Genomic DNA, 19,670 nt, shown 5'->3' with positions numbered 1-19,670 from the left:
CCTTATTGTTCGTTGCCTTTCCGTTCGGCATCCTTCAGACAGGGACGGCGAGGACGACGAAGATAGCTAGAATTAGGCTGCTTGTATTACTTTTCAACTTACATAATTGACGGTTTATTGTTGCTTGGCATATTAGCAGGGTCATAGGCAAGCGGAATAGTCGAGTCAGAATGCCTGGAGGTGGATCAGGGTGCGTTCAGTGGGGGCTAGTGAGGCTGACTCCAGTTCTCTTCTTAAATTGCCATGTTTAAAATTTATCTGGTCGCAGGATATTTACAATGGGCCTGGTGCCTGTGTGTTGTCTTGGGAGCTGACTTTATGGAAAGTATTTGCTATGCACCACGTCGGAGTTGGCAACCACCCACGTAAGTTTTGGGGGAAAACATAAGGTTACCTGAAATTACTTTGTTACTTGGGTATGTTACGACCCTTGATGAAGTTCCCTTACAGGTGACGGTAATAAAGACGTGAATTTTTATCTGCAGTTAAAATCGGAGGAATCACCATTGGTTACTTCTTATGATGGAGCTTCTTCAATTTTGCACTATATTAATTGACGTTCAGAGTATGAATAGTGAACATTGGGGGTTAGCGGTTGGAAACGGGCGCCAATGTAAGTGGGTGGGATGGTGGCTGTTCAGGCAGGTATGTATGTACGCCATGATTTATGTGGAATTCTAATTAATCGAGTTTCTATTTATTATCACGCTTACATGACGTTTATGGTTTTCATCATGAGTAAACTTTCGTTTGTTTATGGCAGCTGTGTTAATATTATGGAATACCTCGTTGAATGGTTCCTAGAAATCGTTTAAGGACTTTAATCAATTGCGAGTTGATTGCTTTCACAAATGAGATGCGAGTGCTTTCATTTGAGTTTTCCTTTACGGCTTTGGATTCTATTTCCCTTTTTGTTGGTTGACCAAATTAATGGGACTTTGTGGAATATTAAAAAGCTGAGCTTCCACCAAAATTGACTTTTATTTTTTTGATGTTTCACCAGATTTCTTCTGCATCCTTAGATTTACTGGAATAAATCACACATCGGGCCCGCAGTGTGACTTACGCCCAGATAGGAGCCCCATATAGTTGGATGGATTTCACTGTTCCTCCGATAAACGGCCCCTCGATGTAAGGCATCATCCTTGCATTTTTTTACTTATCTCGCGCGTAGTGCAGGTATCCTTTGAAGTTGAAATTGACATCGATCATAACCTCTAGGTATTTAATCTCGTCGGAATCTCTGGCACCGTCGGTGGACGGGCGACCAGAAGAGTAGAAGACTTCTCGGCAAGTGACCATGAGTACATTACGTAGGAAGTAGTTGACGCTACTTGCCAGCGTGCACCAACCCAGCACTCCCCCCTGCCTGTATAACGTCGCAATCGGGAAATTCATAGTAGCTCTTGGAATAAGCGGGGGGGGGGGGTCGCTTCGGGGCTGGTAGTGTTGCAGTTGACACAGTCGTGAGTTTAGTGATGAACCTCATAACGACAACTTTTGAAGTTTCACGCCACGGAGGGGCGTCAGCCGTCGCAAGCCTTCTATCTACTGCTGGACGACAGAAATTTTCGACCTACGCAAGGAGCTCCGCCGTTTTGCATAAAGTTTGCTCCACTGCGAAGAGGCGTGGGCTATAAAGGCCGAGTAAACATCAGCAAAAAGGATACTTTGCAGCGCGATTAATGAAAGCAAAGCTCGCGGCTAGTAGAACCTAATAAACGAGGTAAACGAGGACCAGTGGGGTCTTGAATATAAACTTGTCACCTAAAAAATCGGGGTTCTGCGGAAACCATGTACCGGTTAGATGGACAGCATTGTACGGGTCCCCAGGTATCCCGTATGGGTTGATGTCAGCAGTGCGGAAGACGTCAGGGACTGGCCCCTTTTCACAATGGAAGTACTCAAAAAAGCAGTTTTCATCATGAAAAATAAGAAGGTGCTAGATTCTGATGGTATCTTGGTAGAAATTCACAAAGTGGTGTTCCGTTGACGGCCATATTTGCTGTTTGGGGGGGGGGGTGTCAAACGTTTGCCTGGGGGAGGGGATTTTTCATAGCCGCTGGAAGGTGGCAACACTTACGCCAATCAGCAATCAACCGCTTTGTACACTTGGCTCCGCCGGGAAAGTTCATGCGTAGCTTATCAGACTTGCTAAGGCAATTTTTGCTGCCGGAGATTAATCCCCAAGGTACTTCGCGTTCAGAATAGGGAGATACACGGTGGATGCTGTTATGAAGTTTTTGGATGTAGTCATCGAGCTAAGGTACACAGCTATCGATTTCAATGGATAGTGCTCCTCATAACGCTTGATGTCAGAAATGCCTTCCCTTGCCTATGATGGACAGATATGCTTGGCACATGTCGAGCTATTTGTTGCGGATATTGAGAAATTATCTGAGAGGCCACTCGCTGCTCTGTGAGGCGTTAGGATGCAGAGGAAGAAGGATATCATGTTGGGAGTAGCACAGGGATCCATCCTAGGGCCGGACAGATAGATGCCTAGCTCTGGAAAGAATCGAAGTAGTCATCTTAACTAGAATGCGAATCTCGCCCCTGTGTCCTATATCGACTGGACAGTCGGGTATAGAGTCAAAACCGGCGGTTAAATACTTTGTTTCGGGTCGTAGATGAACTTCTTCGAGCAAATCAATGCAATAGCGAATAGGCCTTGAGTCGGCTAATGTTAGGGACAAGAGACATTTTCCAAGAGCCGTTTTTTCAAGGGAGCAGCGCAGTGCGTTCTGCTCTACAGCTCCGATTTATGGGCTGATGCCTTTGAAAAGGACGTGTATCATAAGAGACTTGCCCAAGTGCAGAAACGAGGAGCTTTTTCAGTGTCGTCTACTTATCGGACTGTCATAGAACCGGCCCTAATGGTGATCGGGGGAGTGATTCCCATTGCCCTCCTTGCTAAGGAGCGTAAAGCCATCTATAGCCGGTAGGGCTAGGATTTAAGAGACGTGGTTGCCGGAGAAGGACGTCAATGTAAACTCATCGTGTGTCAAATCTCTTGGAAAAATAAGCCAAAACGCAGATGAACTCCACGGCTCATCAATTTAGATCCGTGGCTGGACCGAACGCATGGTAAGATTGATTATCTCCTTACCGAACTTCTAAGTGGGCATGGAGGTTTTCAGTATTACTTTCATAAGATCAGCCGCAATCTTATGATTGTGTGCTTAGCAATGGAGTAGCATGTGGTACTGAACAACTTTTTGCGTGGTATGATTTTCCTCAGTAGCTTTATGCAGACACAGCAGAGTTCTCCCCAGACAAGATTGTCAGAGAGATTCTGCAGTGGTGGCATGCATTACTTTCGGGTTCTTCTTGTTGAGAAGAAGATTGAGCTCGACCGATTATGTTCCCTGAACTAACAACTTCCTTCCTCTTCTGCCCTCTCGTTGGTGAAAGGAATTATCTAACTTGAAGGCTTCCTAATTCGGGAGAGCTGGATAGATACCCCGTAGTAATGTGTCTATCGGTTCCAGGCTAAACGCTTGTGTGGGGTATGAGATATCCTCAGTCTACCTACGTCTACTTGATGTTGGACTGGATCAAATGCAGAGCAACTTACTCGCACGTTTTATGGTCTACGGACCTCTCGTTTAGAGCATAGTACGCAAGTGTACACAAAAATAACTTCAAATGGTTTTGTCCAGGTCAGAGGCAACTCATCAGACGCTGCCTTACCTCCGCCTTGGGAGCAGCGCGACCGAAATTGGCAATAGGTGGAAAACGCTCCTTTATATTATACAAAAAACTTGGATATAATTCGCACCCTTGTAGTGGTTCTGCGATTATATAAACAAGCGTTTCCTCTGAATTGAATGTCGTGCTCAGTAGTTTAGTTAGGTATGTCTTCTTCATCCCTCGATTAATGTTTTAATTTCGTTGGGTGCAATTTCCAATAAGAACGACGGGTTTGAGAAAGAGAACCTCCCGCTTCTTCCTTCATACTCATCCACAGGGATGGGGTTCAAAGTGAAGTTTTACAGGAATGATATTAAAATAGTTCCTAATTGGGGGCAGTTATTTTTTTGAGACGGATGGTCACCCCAAAAACAATGTTAGAAAAGTGGGTCTTTCCCTTACTTCTACACATCCTCCCCGGGATAAGGTTGCAAATTCAAACTTTACCAAAACGATGTAAAGAAAACTCCACTTTGAGGTTTAATAACTTTTTAAGGAGAGTGACTGTCACGAGTTTTTTAGCCTGCAAGAAGGGGAACTAACAATCGACAAAAGGAGGCGAATGGAAAACAGCGTAGATCTGCCAACGAGGAGGCAGCAAAAAATTTCGAAGTTAGTAGGTTCAATAGCGACAGCAGTGGTTCCACAGCAGCAAAGTTGAAGTCGACTCAGTGCCAAAGAAAAAGACAGGTGCAAACCAAGGTCAGAAGTCATTCTCATTAAGCCGAACGACGAAACATTTTTCGGGGAAATTGTTCGAGAAGGCCACAGCAATGTCAGACTAGAAGACGCTGGGGTAGGTGCTAAATCTATCCGGCTGACTCGAGTCGGTGATATACCTGTCGAGCTTGGGTGAAAGACCGATAATAGGAGTACAACTGCTCACGATCTGATGGGGTAGATGGTCCAAAAAGGAGAGCTGACTTGTTGCTTCTCAGCGAAAAGCACCGAGATAGCTGCTCACCATCGTAGTCACTGCTGCATTTGGGTGAGAGATACGAGAGATAACTTGCAAGTGAGGGACCTCTATGGAGGAGAAGTCTGAGTCTTATTCGGAGGAGATTTTAATACCAGAGCCCTGAATCGGTTATGCCTCAACCAGATTCTCGAGCCACACAGATTTTTGGAGATGGCTGTTAGGACGGGACTGCAACCCAAGAGAATACAGCTCCTAGTACACTTCTTCCTAGGACTGATGGAAGTCCTATAGGGAATCCAAACAGCTGCTTGTGGATATGATTTTTGAAATGTCAAATTTCACTTTTTGAGGACTATTTTTTGCCGGTGTGTGGTGAGTATGTTTTTACGTCGAATGGTGCCATAGTCGATAAATTCCTTATATTCTCCCTGAAATCCTTGGATTTCTTGGCATTGAAGTTGGTCTCTACGACCTGGTTGTTGAGAGTGTTCTGAAATTCTACAGACAGGACTACCTGGGATTGATACAATTGGCTTTGTTTGACAATCGGGTTTATGAGCTGGTGGCAATCTACGAATCTTAGGTATCTCTGCTGTGTAAGATTTTAGCACTCTTCTAGTTGCCCCACTTGTTTCAGCAGGCTTAAGCGGGTAGTTCAGGGTAGGTCTTCCCCTTTACTTTTGCAAGTTGCTTTACCATGCAATGGGCCCCGTATCTCGGAAGCGGCGGTTTGAATTAACTTACAACTGGTCTTTCCTGCAGGGCATAGGTAATCACTTTCAGGAGCAGAAAACTGATTTTTCATCTCTTTATAAAATTAAGCTGAGTGTGGTGGTGTTATAACCAGAAAATTACCTTCCTTTTTCAGACCCTTCTGTAGTTCTCCCAAAATTTCAGTTAATCAAATTTGGTAATACTCCTTTATATTCTTAAAGCCCATTAATCACAGGTGACTTGATATAGAAATTATGAAATCATAACTGAATGTGATTATCAAGCAATCAATTGAATCAATTCATGAAAGTTCAAACAGTAGCACGTGCCGGATTTCCACCTCGCAAGAGTGTCTCTTTAGAAAATGTATGGATTCGGATTTTGGCATTACATAATGGCATGTGCCTTATCGATTCAGGTCTACTTTAAAAATAGATGTACATATAGATCCTTTTGTGTTACCTTCAGATTCGTAATCTCAGTAAAGAGGGATTGACTTTTAAAAAAATTCCATGTGTGAATATGAATTTAAATTTAAATCCTTTTGATTTTTGTCATTTCTTTGGAAATAAGGAATGTGATTGGGTAAATAAAGAGACACATTGACACTTCCCTTGTTTGGTTAGAGTTTAACTTGAACCCTTCGGATCCAACAGTGGTTGAAATTAAAATATATCTACCCATTTCCCCGTTTGAATAGTTTATACAAACCCAGAAATTCGGAAAAAAAGAGGGATTTCCACGGAGGTGACAAATATCGCATCGCTGGTAAAACGCAAACTAATGGAGGAAGTACTGCGGAAAATATATTGCCTATCTCAGTTACAGGATAGCTCCTGGGAAGAATGCTCAGAAAATAGAGAAATTATTATGAAAAACAGAGAGAGGGACTGAGGGAGATAGGGATAAACAGAGAGAAAATGAAAAAGGGGTCGGCAAGGAGGAGAGGAGGGAATGCAACGGGATTCAGGAATTCATTTCGGCAAGTTAGAGCCTTTTTAGTACCCCTAAGAATACCAATAGGTTAGCGATAGGAAGTGGGGGCTTCTTAGTCATGCTTAGGTACATAGGAGATGACATTTCTAGCGTATATCAAGCCCACTTGGCAGAATATCGGGAGTCCTAACTAGAGTTTTTCCCTCTTTTTGATCCTACACTGCAATTCTTAATAAATATTTGGGTGATGCATGCTCTCACTCTGACTTCTGCGTTGACACCTAGGTAGACAGACGAGAGAGGGTGCCCGACGAGTTCTCTGCTCGGTAAGTTGGAGATGACCATAGGTTGACACTATTCAGAATATGCTATTGTCATGGGTAGGATTGGAAATACAATGAGGACTACGGCAAGGTGAACAGTGCTACGAGTTATCGGTTCCCTGTTGAGAACTGGCTTTCTTACAGCTCCCATTGGGCAGGTCGAAATGTATAAGAGAGCTTTGATTCTCCACGAAAAGAAATTATTTGACATTAAGGTATCGCATTTTTCTACGCGCACGCAACGTGAGAATGCCACACAGCTATTGCCGTCGCCACACATCACGGACTTCGAGCTAATCAGCAAAGTAAAAAAAAAATTGTGAGTTTCGAGTGAAAGCTTAAATAAAGGCAACTCAGTAAAAGACGAATTCTGTCCTCACCTTGACTCAGTATTTGATTCATGACCCTCCAACGATATGAAGATAATACTCGGCGTTTTCATCGCAAATATTGGAAAGACACTGGTCCACCGTGGAACTACCGGGAACCATCCACCCCAGGATACTACTAAAATATGGCAATCCCAATGACTTGTTTCCCTCACCGCAGGTTCCATTAAAGAACATGAGTCTGTCCAAATAGGATGACGTTCAACTATACTGATTATTGAGAAACGAGCTATGTAGCCTTAACGTGCGCTCATATCCCTGGACCAATTTCGAGAGTAATCACGATCTCATCAGAGTAAGATATCGATGTCGGATAATGGGAGTACCAGGCTCATCCGAGCTATCCGGTTTGCTATAAAACAGCTCTAGAAAGAAACAAATGCAATGAAATATCCCGGAGAGTTAGAGGCTTATGTTTTCGTTAGTAGTAGTAGGTTCCGAAGACCACAACCGTGAAACCACGTTCCTTTCCAACTGGTCCAGTCCGCCATTAATTGAATGGCGGACTTAGGAATCCCTCGATTCTTAAACAAAATGTTTCCTTCATACCTGTGTTTGGAAAATATACTGTTATTGTGCAAAGTAGGTTAAAGTACACCGATAAGTAGGGGACATTTTAAAATTCCTGTCGTTTAGAGACTTCATCCCCATCCGGGTAATGGACGCAGCGGTAAGTATTGTAGAAAGAGTAAGCGAGTGCAAGCTTCTACAGGTCGTATCGTTACTATTTGACACATTACCTCAAGCCAGTTCTTTTAAGGGTGGTTATTGACAATTCTTTCTAGATTTCGACGTGCCGAAGCTGATCGTCTGCGGGTATTTGGTTATGAACTGGGGACTGCAGCGAGGTGCTATGGCAGGCCGTCCCCAATATTTTGAAGAGACATCTTTTCTTCGTTGTCGGGATGAAGGATGTTGGTGACAGGTATCCGATTGGAAACAGCGGTGTATAAATTGGGGCTGTATCTGGCTGTCTCCAATACCTCGGTTCCGGCAATTTTTTGACTTCAAATCGCGCAAATAAGATTGGCGCGGATTTCGTCGTGATTTAGTTTCCATCTTTTCTCTTTGTAGGGAAGAAAGAACAGATGAGGGCGCAGCATTTGGGTGGATAACGGGGATCGCAGCTGGGTGCTGGGTCCGGCCGTTCCCAATGGTCATCTCATTCACAGATTCTAGTCAAAGAAGAGTAGATTCTCGCGTTCCTTTTTTTGTGTTTTGCTCATTTATCCTCCTATTCTGAGGCAGGAGAAACATCGATTGAGAATGCGATCGGTCGTGGATCCTCCCTTTCGACAGCAGCACTCGCGCCTGGAGTTTTACAACTCCACGCTTGCGGTCGAGCCATTATTTTTTTTTTTAATTTCCAGTTTACCTCGCGTGATGTTGCTTCGGTAGGCTCGAATCCCCTTGTTTATTTATTTTTTAAGATCCGGTGTGAGCCCACGCATCGGAAAGGACAAGTAAATTTTTGGTATAATAACCTCCAAATTGGCGAGCCTGGCTAGCACAGGTGTCGATGAAACACTTCGATTGAGCTTCAGTATTTGCCGGCCATCTTTTTAGGTTTTTGGGATAGCTCTTCCCTCTTGGTCATCTTCGATGGTTACAACACCTTGCAATTTAGGCAGGGTCAGCTATTTTGCCGTCCCTCCTATCTATCCATTTTTTCGCCTTAATTGAGCCTTGAGTGTAACATACCATTCTAGTCCACGTATCCTCACTTTCCTCACTCTGCAGCATGGCTTGATTACGATTTTTAATGACACTTGGTACCTCACGCTCACAGCCAATGGCATTAAGATCTTGCACAGAAGAAAGAAGTGTGGCAGCCATCATCGACCCCATCCATGCAATAAATGCAGTTGGGCGATCGATTGCGGGCAGGTAAGATTAAACTGCTGAGCAGATTGGTTAAACAGAAGTCAACCTCATCGCCTTTCGATTGAATTAGGCCGCATGTCTTTGAGAGGATGCGGGGTCCATCAACTCCTCGATTCTTTTCCCCATTATTTCTGCATGTGCTGAGAGTGCGGGCTCTCTCTTTTATAAGCAGTAGATCGCTTATTTCTCTTTTCTTTTTCAAGGTATGTAGACCTTCGCTTCACTCCTCCCCTGCTGGCATTACTGTTGGTCCCGAGGCGTTAGTTTAGGCTGACGCAAGTCAAAAAGCTGCTCGACATTGTACTGGTGTTAGACGTTTGCGGTATAGTTCTATCAACTTCGGAGCCGTAAAAGGAGGATGTACTGAATACGCTTGATAAGGGACCTTCAGAATTTGTCAACAGCTGGCAAAACGTAAACATTATAGTTACAGGATTGTCTGCGGTATTCCGAATTCCGAATGATCATGATTCCACCAGCCTGAATAGGCAAGACTTTAGGAACGCTGCGAAACATTCGTTGAACGCATACGACTAATACTCGAATAAAATTTTCTGCATTTCGCTTGGAAAGCCATCCAGTTTTGCAGCTTTCTTGTCCTTTCTAGGCAAAATCGCCTCTTCCAGTTCAATAACAGTGAAGACAGGCCATCCTTTGGTACTCCTATTCTTATCGAAAACATCGGTTTAAATTGGGTGAAGAGAAAAACGCTTCAGAATGACTTCTTCTAATTTCACTGTTTTCCTGGAACAGGGTGACTGATCCAGACCGAGTTTTTGGGAATCTACTTATACTCTAGGCCCCATGAGTCCTTATTAATTGCAGTGACTAGCTCCTGCTAGCAGCGTATTTTTTAACTGTTGACTTCGTGGTGGATCTAAGAAGCATGTTTGCCCTGAGAATCTATTGGACCTATGTCCCACTCGCCGGCACTTAAAAAGCCACTCCCCCACAAAGAACCCAAACGAAACACCTTTTCGGGCGTAGCCTCGCCCTCACAAATTGACCGCATCTTTCACTAAGAGAGCAGCAATGCTAGATATATTGGCATACCACGATGGGAAACTCTGCTCACTGAGGAGCAACAAGTCAACCTTTTTTCCCTACCCCGTTTGCCTCATTAGATCATGAGCAATTGCACTCCTATCCACGTTTACTTTGAGGATGTCGATAGCGGTCCTTGACTTTTCACTTTCTGCAACCCTACTTTGGAGACCATCGCCTGCAACGGGCAATATGCAGCATGTCTTCCTGATGATCTTGATGATTCTCACATCTGGGTTATTCCTGACCGAGACACATTTCCTATTTGGAGGGTACCCATGGGTTCTAGACCGCAGTGGTTTCCACTTCTCTCGTGCTTAAAATGTTCTTGACCTAGTTCGACAAGTATATCGCCGGTTCGAATCCGCCAGATAGATTTGACATTACACCAGCGTTTTCTGCTTTGGCGTTTCTGTGGATTTTTCAAAGAATTTTCACAAAAAAATCCCCTTCATTCCGCTTGATGAGAAGAAACTTTGGGCATGGTTTATCCCTTCGTTGTCATACTTGATCTCGACTTTGCTGCGGCGGAGTCACTGCGTCGATATCCAACTAATGTTCTTAGACCTTAGACCACAGAATTCTGTTTCTTTTTCTCTGTCCTCGTCTTTCCGATGGGGTGTGTCAGGACAAAAATCTCAGAAACGACCGAGTTTATGGTATCGTAGTTGACTTGGTTTGGGTTGTCACCGGAAAATATCAGGCTACGAAGAGGGACGCAATGGTCACAGTAAAAACGGCGGAGCGATAGCTGCAAAGGAACTTTAGGGAAGAGAGGATGGAAGTGGTGAGAGATTACTGACAGGGTACAAAAATATGGCTTTTGAAAGACTACCAGTGCACGCCAGCATTTTGAGGTTATTTAACACAATTTTCTATATGTAAAGGTGTTTCCCAGAAAGTCGTCCTTTCCCAAGGTAACTTTGGGAACTTTTTATACCAATGAAGGATGTCAAAATTTTCCTTAATTGATTTCAGATTGTACCTTGATCGAAAACAAAGTATGTGGTCTTTAAGATACATTTTCCAATATCCACTGAACCAGAATCCTATAAAATTAATTGATATCCTATGTAGCCTTGGGTCCTTGAGCCTATTCATAACCAGTCCCTATCCATAATGTTAGTATTAGCTGATTATATGTTCATGCAAGTGAACCACTTCAAGAAGGATAATATATGCAAATTAGCTTTTCTGCATGGTAACCTGTTGCACTTAATTACGATTTTCAATAGAAATGGGATGAGCCTTATTATTGAGTAATAATTGACGCCGAACATACGTGCATACCAAAGGTGTACAACATGTAGTTATGAATGTATGTCCCGTGTCCTACTTTATTACCCAGAACAGCACAGTTGTGTGCTAAGGTAATGAAATTAATAAACGCCTGCGGCCTGAAGCAAATGTTAGGCCAAAAGATTAAATTTTAATGAAGTGATTAAAGCCCAAGATGTAAAATACAACTATAAACACGGAAATTCTATTAGCGGTCATGTTTGTTTGGTTGTTAGGCTGGCGGTAGGATGTGTTTGATATTGATTTATTTCACGTGCTGACCAATTCAGGTGTAAATCTCCAGTAGTGTGATGAATTATGCAGTTTTTTCTCGACATACGATAGTTTGTATCTATTTATTCCTTTGATCAAACAGTTGGCGGAATTTATTGAGAAAAGCCGAAGTACAAGATTGCTCATCAAAATTGTGCCTTCAAAATCTTCAACCACATGATGCATTAAATTCTAACTCTCCCTCTACTCCCTTGACGATTACCTACCTTGTCGTGGTGAGGGAGCTCAGTAAGGAAGATCCTCCAGGAAACGGGAGGTGACACCTGAAGCCAAGCGGTAATCAAAACCCCAAGCCAAGGTGTGACTACCGTGCCGAGAACTGGTCACAGGGTTTAAGATGTGGCCGTAAACGGTGAACTCTGGGTACCAGGCGACCTCCAGTTTCAACTAGCCTTGTCTCGGCAAAAAGGGGCTCTGCCGAGATTGACTTACTTTCCCCGGAAAAATTGAGGCCATGGCAGCCAACTATGAAAAAACAAAAAAACATAAACCTATAAAGCAAACACTATTAAACTTCGACCGCGACGATCCAACCCCGAGTGAAGGGGCAACCCTGAGCTCATCGATGGAGAACCTGAGTCTAGACTCAGATTCCCCACTTATTCAAGTGGGAACCAATTCAATTGGGACCTAGTCCTTAACGGAGGAGCTGAAGTAGGCCCCTTCTGTCAGTACTCCTGACCCCAGGCTCCAATCGGCGCCACCTGCTGAGGCTAAAGTCTTGCCCATGGGTAAGCACTTGTCCACGGACAGCAAACTGCCTTTGGGCAAACAGCCTTCGGGCAAACAGCCTCCTGGCAAACCGGCTTCGGGCAAACCGCCTTCGTGCAAACCGCCTCCGGGCAAATAGCCTGCGGGGAAACCGCCTTCGGGCAAACCGCCTTCGGGCAAACCGCCTTCGGGCAACGCACAACCAAAGAGCTGTGCCAAGGTTGAGGGGAAATCAGCGTTCGGGGCACCTGCGGCTAAGGGGAAACCGAAGCGGCAGCGGTCCTCGGACGATCCTAACTCTTCGACACAAAAGGCAGCAAAGAGGACTCGGCCGGCAATGGCTAGGCCTTCATTTGCAGTCAAGGCTATCGAAGCCGATGGATGGGTCCTGTATGACGACTCTAATCCATCCGGCTACGATACTGAGCAGTGCGAACAGCTTAGGAGGAAACTCCTCCTAGCTGTAAGGATTGCGTCCGCGCAAGGCATTAAGCTTTGCTTTGAGTCGGTAGGTGTATACCGTTAAATGTTACGGCAGAACTTTGCCGACGAAGACACGAACGAGTGGCTCAGGCAGTACTGCTCCTCCCTTAACGATGTGTGGGAGGGTGCGCGACTAACCTCGAAAAGGGTTTCTGAGCATCCGTCGATCAAAAAGTGCTTTTTCTGGCTTCCACAAGAAGAGCGAAATGGCGTTGGGGTTCTGGAACAACTTGGTGTACAGAACAACCTTAACACTTCCACCTGGTTGCTGCTAGGCAGCAAAACAGGAGAGAGAACCGATAGGCCGGGAACTTTTCTCACTATCAGCGTTCCCGAACCTGATGTTAAGAAAGTTCAGGAAAAATCGGGTTGCCGGCTCTACTATGGGCTGGGGACCGTCACGTTACAAGTGTCGGCTCCTAAAACCATTGAAGGGGGCATGCAACCCCCGGCATCTACACCTGAAACGTAGATGAGGTGCCACATTTCCCAAGTAAATTTGCAGCATTGTAAAGCGGCGACTGCACTTATCAGTCGTCGGATCAATAGCTGCAAGACATTTATATACCTCATACAAGAACCGTGGGTTGTTGGTGGGGCAGTCAGGGGCCTAAACTTCCAACATGCTGACCTATTGTATGCCAATGGAAGTGATCGACCCCGCACCTGCATGGTAGTCTCCAAAGACTTCCAGGCTAACCTGGTTAACGACCTATGTGATGGCGACACCACATCGGCTAAGCTAACCATAAAAAGTCAACAGGGAGATAAAGAGATACTATGGTGCTCTGCATATTTCCCCTACGACGCAGAAGACATTCCCAGTGGAACATTCATCAGAGCTATCCAATATGCCAAAAGTAGAGGCATGGGGGTAATAGGAGGATGTGATGTCAACGCTCACCACATATGCTGGGGAAGTTCGAACATCAATGCAAGAGGATCGAGACTACTGGAGTATCTAGTAGGAACTGATTTGCAGATCCTAAATGTGGGTAATGAACCCACTTTCTTCAACGTGATCAGGCGAGAGGTCATCGACATCACGGTGGCATCTCCTGACATCGCGGCTCTGATCGGAGAGTGGAGAGTATCAAACGATATCACACTCTCGGATCACAGACGCATTGATTTCGTTATGGGCATGGATCTACCTCCACTCACTCCATTTCGGTATCCGAGGAAGACAGATTGGGTAATGTATCGAACAGAATTGAGCGCCCAAATCATGATCCCTGGGAAGCGCATCAAATCCATTACTGGAATTGAGAAGACAACCCAGATGATCACAACTAGCATGAGAGAAGCTTTCGAAGAAAGCTGTCCACTCCAGATGCCAAAGAAGGGTAAAACACCATGGTGGAACTCGGATTTGGCAAAACAGAGGAGAACGACAAGGATGCTCCTCAATCGTGCTCTGAAGGGTGAATCAAGCACTAGCTGAAATCGCTATAAAGAGGCACAGAAGGCTCTAAAGAAGAGCATAAGATCGGCTAAAAGATCATCTTGGAGACGCTTTTGCGAAGAGACTAACTCTCTTGAGGCAACCTCAAAGCTGAAGCGGATTATGGTCAAAGAACGTAGTCAGAAACTGAGTTATTTACGTTTACAGAATGGGAAGTACACAGAAAGCGATGAAGAAACGGCAAATCATTTGCTTGAAGTACACTTCCCAGGCAGCATCCAAAATCTAATCTCGGGGCCAACAGGTGCATACAGCCCTCAACCGAGAGGCATGCAAAGTAGTATCACTGGAGCGAGTGAAATGGGCATTTAACTCGTTCCATAGATACAAGTCTGCAGGTCCGGATGGCATCATCCCTGCGCTAGTAATAGAAGGAATGGATGCCATGGGTCTGCACATTCGGAATATACATCGTGCATGCCTAGCACACGGTTATATTCCAATTAAATGGCGGGATGTGAAGGTGTTGTTCATTCCCAAACCAGGAAAACCCACCTACACAGACGCAAAAAGCTTTCGACCGATCAGCCTAACGTCCTTTCTGCTAAAAGGACTAGAAAGATTAGTAGATCGGTTCATAAGGGATACACACATTCCAAAATGGCCACTTCACCATAGGCGACACGTCCACCAGAAAGGCAAATCCACGGAGACAGCACTCCATGAACTTACGGCAAAAATTGAAAAGGCGATGTCCGAAAAAGAATACGCCTTAGGCGCATTCATGGACATCGAAGGTGCCTTCAATTATGCCTCATTCGCGGCAATTTGTGATGCGGCAAGACAGCATGGAATCGCTGCTAATCAGTTGGATCCTTCACATGCTAGAGTGGAGAAAAATCCACATATCGGTCGGCCAGAAGTCTATTGAAGCAGGATGTCGCAGGGGCTGCCCACAGGGAGAGGTTCTCTCTCCACTGTTATGGCTCTTGGCGATGGATACCATGCTGTGGCTCCTGGAGGACAAAAAAGTCTTCGCGCAAGCATTTGCGGACGACCTAGCCGTAATAATTACCGGCAAGTTTGCGGACACCGTATGTGACCGCTTGAATGCAACTCTGCATGTAATCCACAGCTGGTGCCTCCGCAATGGACTCACGGTGAACGCTAGGAAGACTGGACTAGTTATGTTCACTAGGAACGTCAGGTGGGGTAGCTTTTAGCTACCCCCCATTCACTTGGATGTGAAATGGAAAGCGGCCAACGACGCATATAGGCTCGATATCATTGGGGCGTGGAAAGGCGGCCAATCCAACGGGCATGCGTCTATCTGGAAATTCCTTGAAAAACATCCGGTAGCCCTGATGCCGACCGATCATATGGTTTCCAGATTCGTCTTTGAAAAGACATACACTGTCGTAATCACCGAAAGAGAAGAATGGTCGACAAGTGGCCATGAGTCTTTTCAGATTACAGACCTAATAATCTTCACCGACGGGTCAGTAATGGAGGATGGATCGGGTGCAGGGGTGTTCTCGGAGAATCCGATTATAGAACAGGCCCGACCTCTCGGAAAAATGACGACCATATTCCAGGCGGAGATGCCATTTCATTGGCAGCAGAAGAATGTCTGCGACAAAAATGGGGGGGTCGCACCATTCGAATCTGTTCCGACAGTCGGGCGGCATTATCGGCACTAAATGGCAACAACATATCAAGCAAATTGGTATGGAGTTGTCATCAGGTGCTGCTGAAACTTGGCCGACTGAACGAAACATTCCTGATGTGGGTGCCGGGGCACTCTAGCATCGCCGGCAATGAGGAGGCTGACAGACTAGCTCGTCGAGGGTCTGGATCCACAATGGTGGGGCCAGAACCAGCTCTTGGAATCCGACCATCTACTGTCAACTCTACTCTGAAGGGTGAAATTGCAAGGATTCACGCAACCGAGTGGAAAAATTTGGACTCTTGCCGGCAAGCGAAAATCCTTGTGAAGGAGCCTAGAGCCACTAGAGCGGCATTTTTGTTGTCTCTTAAGAAGTCGGACATGAAAACCCTAGTAGGGCTTTTGACGGGACACTGCCCCTTAAACTACCATATGGAAAAGATTGGGGTAGTGGTTTCGGCTGTGTGCAGCCAATGTGAGGAGGAGGAGAAGACAGCCCTGCACTTTTTATGCAGCTGCCCGGCATCCTCAGATGTGAGACGAAGACACCTTGGCAAGGTTTTCTTCAATGAAGAATCTGCACACTCTCTGCCTCTGGAGAATGTTCTCAGATTCGCTAAAGCCTGCGAATACCGTAGGCGGGAAGCCATTGAATAAGCAACTATGGGGATAGTACAATGGGCCTAATAATGGCCTGAGTGCTCGGAGCTGCGGCTCCCCCCAGTTAACTAAACTAAACTAAACTAGCTCTTCCTCTATCCTCAGCAGGTACGATGCAAGGATCAAGCACATTTCTGACGTATACACGGACCAGGTCATCGACACTCTCAAACCCTAAATAGAAGAGAATCTTCGACGAGAAGTGCTCACCAAGTTTACTCCTGATCAACACCCCAAAAGGAGAATACTAAAAGCAAACATGGGTTGGACGTCATTTTCAGCAACTGGAACAGACAGTTCAAGCCTGACTTTGACAGCCCTCATGTATTCGTCGAAAATACATTTTCGCTACCAAAAATTATTTTTTCGATGTCATGGCTGTCGCGATTTACACTTGCATGTATCCGAAACGCAACGCAACAACACTGCACCCACAGCAGAAACCAAAGGGGGATTTCAGCAGGGAACCAGATGAAAGGCTCCCTCAACTAGACGGATGAGATTCGCAATCCCTAGACACGTCATCTGGTTGGCGGGTGGTGGCGGCTTCAGCATTGGCATTGCGTCCTTGAGCAGTCGCAAGAGACCGGTAGCGTTGAGTCCTGACTTGATGTCTAGAACAGGGTCGAAGGGTTTGCCCAACTCTAAGAAAACGGAGGACTCAAACTGTATTCCATGGTTGGTGATTATAATTACTGGCACACTAAAGCGTGGAATCCATTCTCGACAGAGGGTCCCAGCACAGGATTGTACATTAATGTCCTTCAGAGGTATCGCCTCAGGCCCCTATGAGAACCTATCGATGATTTATGAGGCGGTACCTGAAACTGTGTGAGCCGCAAATGGTGTCAAGGTGGATTATGTTCAAATGCTTGGTGGATCGAGGGAACACTCCTACCTCTTTTCTCACAAGCTTTGTAGTTTTGCATTTCTCACATGCGACGTACTGTCTAGTCCAAGAATTAATGTCTTTGTTCATCGACGGCAAGAAAGACTTTGCGGTGATTAACTGATACGCTGTCAAAATGTCTGAGTGCCTTTCGGAAATCAGCCAGAATAAATGGCTTTGGTCCCTTGTCTGAGATCTCGCAGTATACACTGGCTGTTAACCCGAAGATAGGGAACTCCCAAAAAGTGTATTTGGAGTTGGTCCTCAAACTTTGAAGAACTGCATCGTCCTTCTGCGCCTCGATGATTGCCAAAAAATCGACAGTAGTAGAGTTCTTGTCCTCTGGAACACGCGACAAAATGTCAGCTACCACGTCATCTTTTCCAGACAAGTATTCAATGTTGGAGGTGAACTGGCTATTAAAGCTCAGTGCCGAAGTTGACTGTTTGTACCAGCTGTATTTCCGCCCCTATTAAGATGGGTAGCGTGTAGCTTCCCCACCTGACGTTCGATCTTCCTAGCGGAGGCTTCTTGCATCCGTGGGTAGGTGGGTCACCAGATTCATATTCCCTCACGGAGAAATCTGTGGAATACACGCTCTCTACTTCAGCGGAAAACTTGCACCCAGTGTTTACGGTGCGAACAGCCAAAAGGAATAGTACAGCAACTCCCTGTTGTTCAGCGACACTGTTTCCTAACACTTCCAAAAAACGGGAGAGGAAGGGGGAAAGGGAAATTTCAGCGTAAAGGAGAAAGGAATACAGGCTTGCCTATCAGAACTTTCTCCCGCTCTGCTTCAAGAACGTTGGGTTTGTTTTAACAAAATCGGTGATATTGGATCAGTTACTAGGATCTTCTTCGATGAGAGATCCTCGAGACCGAGGGCCTGTGTCTTGATGACAAAAGTGTTAGGGGCAACCATGCTGAGACAATTCTGTTCTCAGGACCTTGTTGCGATCAACTTATAATATCAGGCTAATGGTAAGAGGAGAAATGCCATAGTTGCCTCTGATTACTTTCCGCAAGATTTTTTGTGTCCTCCGCGGGCGCAAGAACTAAGAGACCTGCTAGTGTATGCAGAATCAAATGGCCTTGAACTCTTAATAGGTTGTGATGCGAATGCTTAGCATATTTGGTGGGGCAGTAGCAGTAGAGAAGAGAAGCTATTTGATTTTATCACTTCAGCTGGTCTGATGACCGCCATCGTAGGATGCACCTCTATGTTCATGGGGCCAAGAAGAAGTGAAGTAACTGACCAAACAATCTGCGCTTCAAAGTTGTTAGAGTTTATTAGAGACTGGCGAGTGCTAGATGAAGTCTCACTCCCAGATCTCCATTGCTTAGAATTTAGTCTGTAAAGGCGGAATACTAAGAAACCGTATTGTACAAAGTTCAATGAGTTTCTTGCCGACAAAGTGGAGCTTCCTAGGCGACTAAGGACTCCTTTGGCGATAGAAGATTAGAAACTTTGAAGCATACACTTTTCGAAGGCTTTGGATAAGTTTGTCCTATTTCAAACCGAAAATGGCAATGACTCAGGAAATGAACCAGCCTCTTGAAAATAGACCACCCGGGAGAAGAGGCCTCAGAAGTGGGAGATATAGAATTGGGGGTTTTCGCAAACCTTTCAACACGAAGGTGTTGCCGGGGGAACTGGGACATTGCGAGAGCCATTGTTACCAATGAAAGGTGAGAGCTGCTATACTATCATTTGAACACTTGAGAAGACCTGACATGGGTAGTATCTATCCAGTCATGCTGAAGGAAGGTATAGAGCACTTAGAGCCACTTCTAAGAAATACTCTTCGACGATGTCTTGCTCTGGGCTACGTGAGTGGGTACGTTAGGGTGGTCTTCAAACCTAAACCTGGGAAAGACCACCATTCAAATCCAAAGAACTTCAAGCAAATCAGATTAACTTCCTTCTCGCTCAAATGTCTAGAGCGTGACATTTGCGAGAAGGCGCTAAGGTCATACCCAATAAATGAAAACCAAAAGCTTACAATGTGCAGTCTTGTGAGTCTGCTCTTCACTCTTTGGTAACAAAGATAGAGGTGAGTACGCGATGAGAGTGTTTGTGGACATGGAGCCGACCTTTGGCTCGACATGGAGTCTTAGGCCTCAGGTAGTAATGTAGATATATGTTGCTGTCATTAGGGTGATGTTCGCTTATACATCCGTTGTGTGGTGAGTTAAGGTGAAACAAAAGAGTTTTCGATTGTAGACTAGCCACGCCGTGCAGACCTGTGTATCTGGGTATCAACGGCGCCATGAGCACGACATCCGCCGCAGCTCTGAATGCATCACTCCATTTGCAGTCCTTGGATTTGTTTATTCAGACCACTGCAATGAGAGCAGCTAGTAGACTAATTCGATTACATC

Source organism: Hermetia illucens, chromosome 6, assembly GCF_905115235.1.
Source record: "Hermetia illucens chromosome 6, iHerIll2.2.curated.20191125, whole genome shotgun sequence".
NCBI classification, from domain to species: domain Eukaryota; kingdom Metazoa; phylum Arthropoda; class Insecta; order Diptera; family Stratiomyidae; genus Hermetia; species Hermetia illucens.
This window is presented reverse-complemented; position numbering follows the sequence as displayed.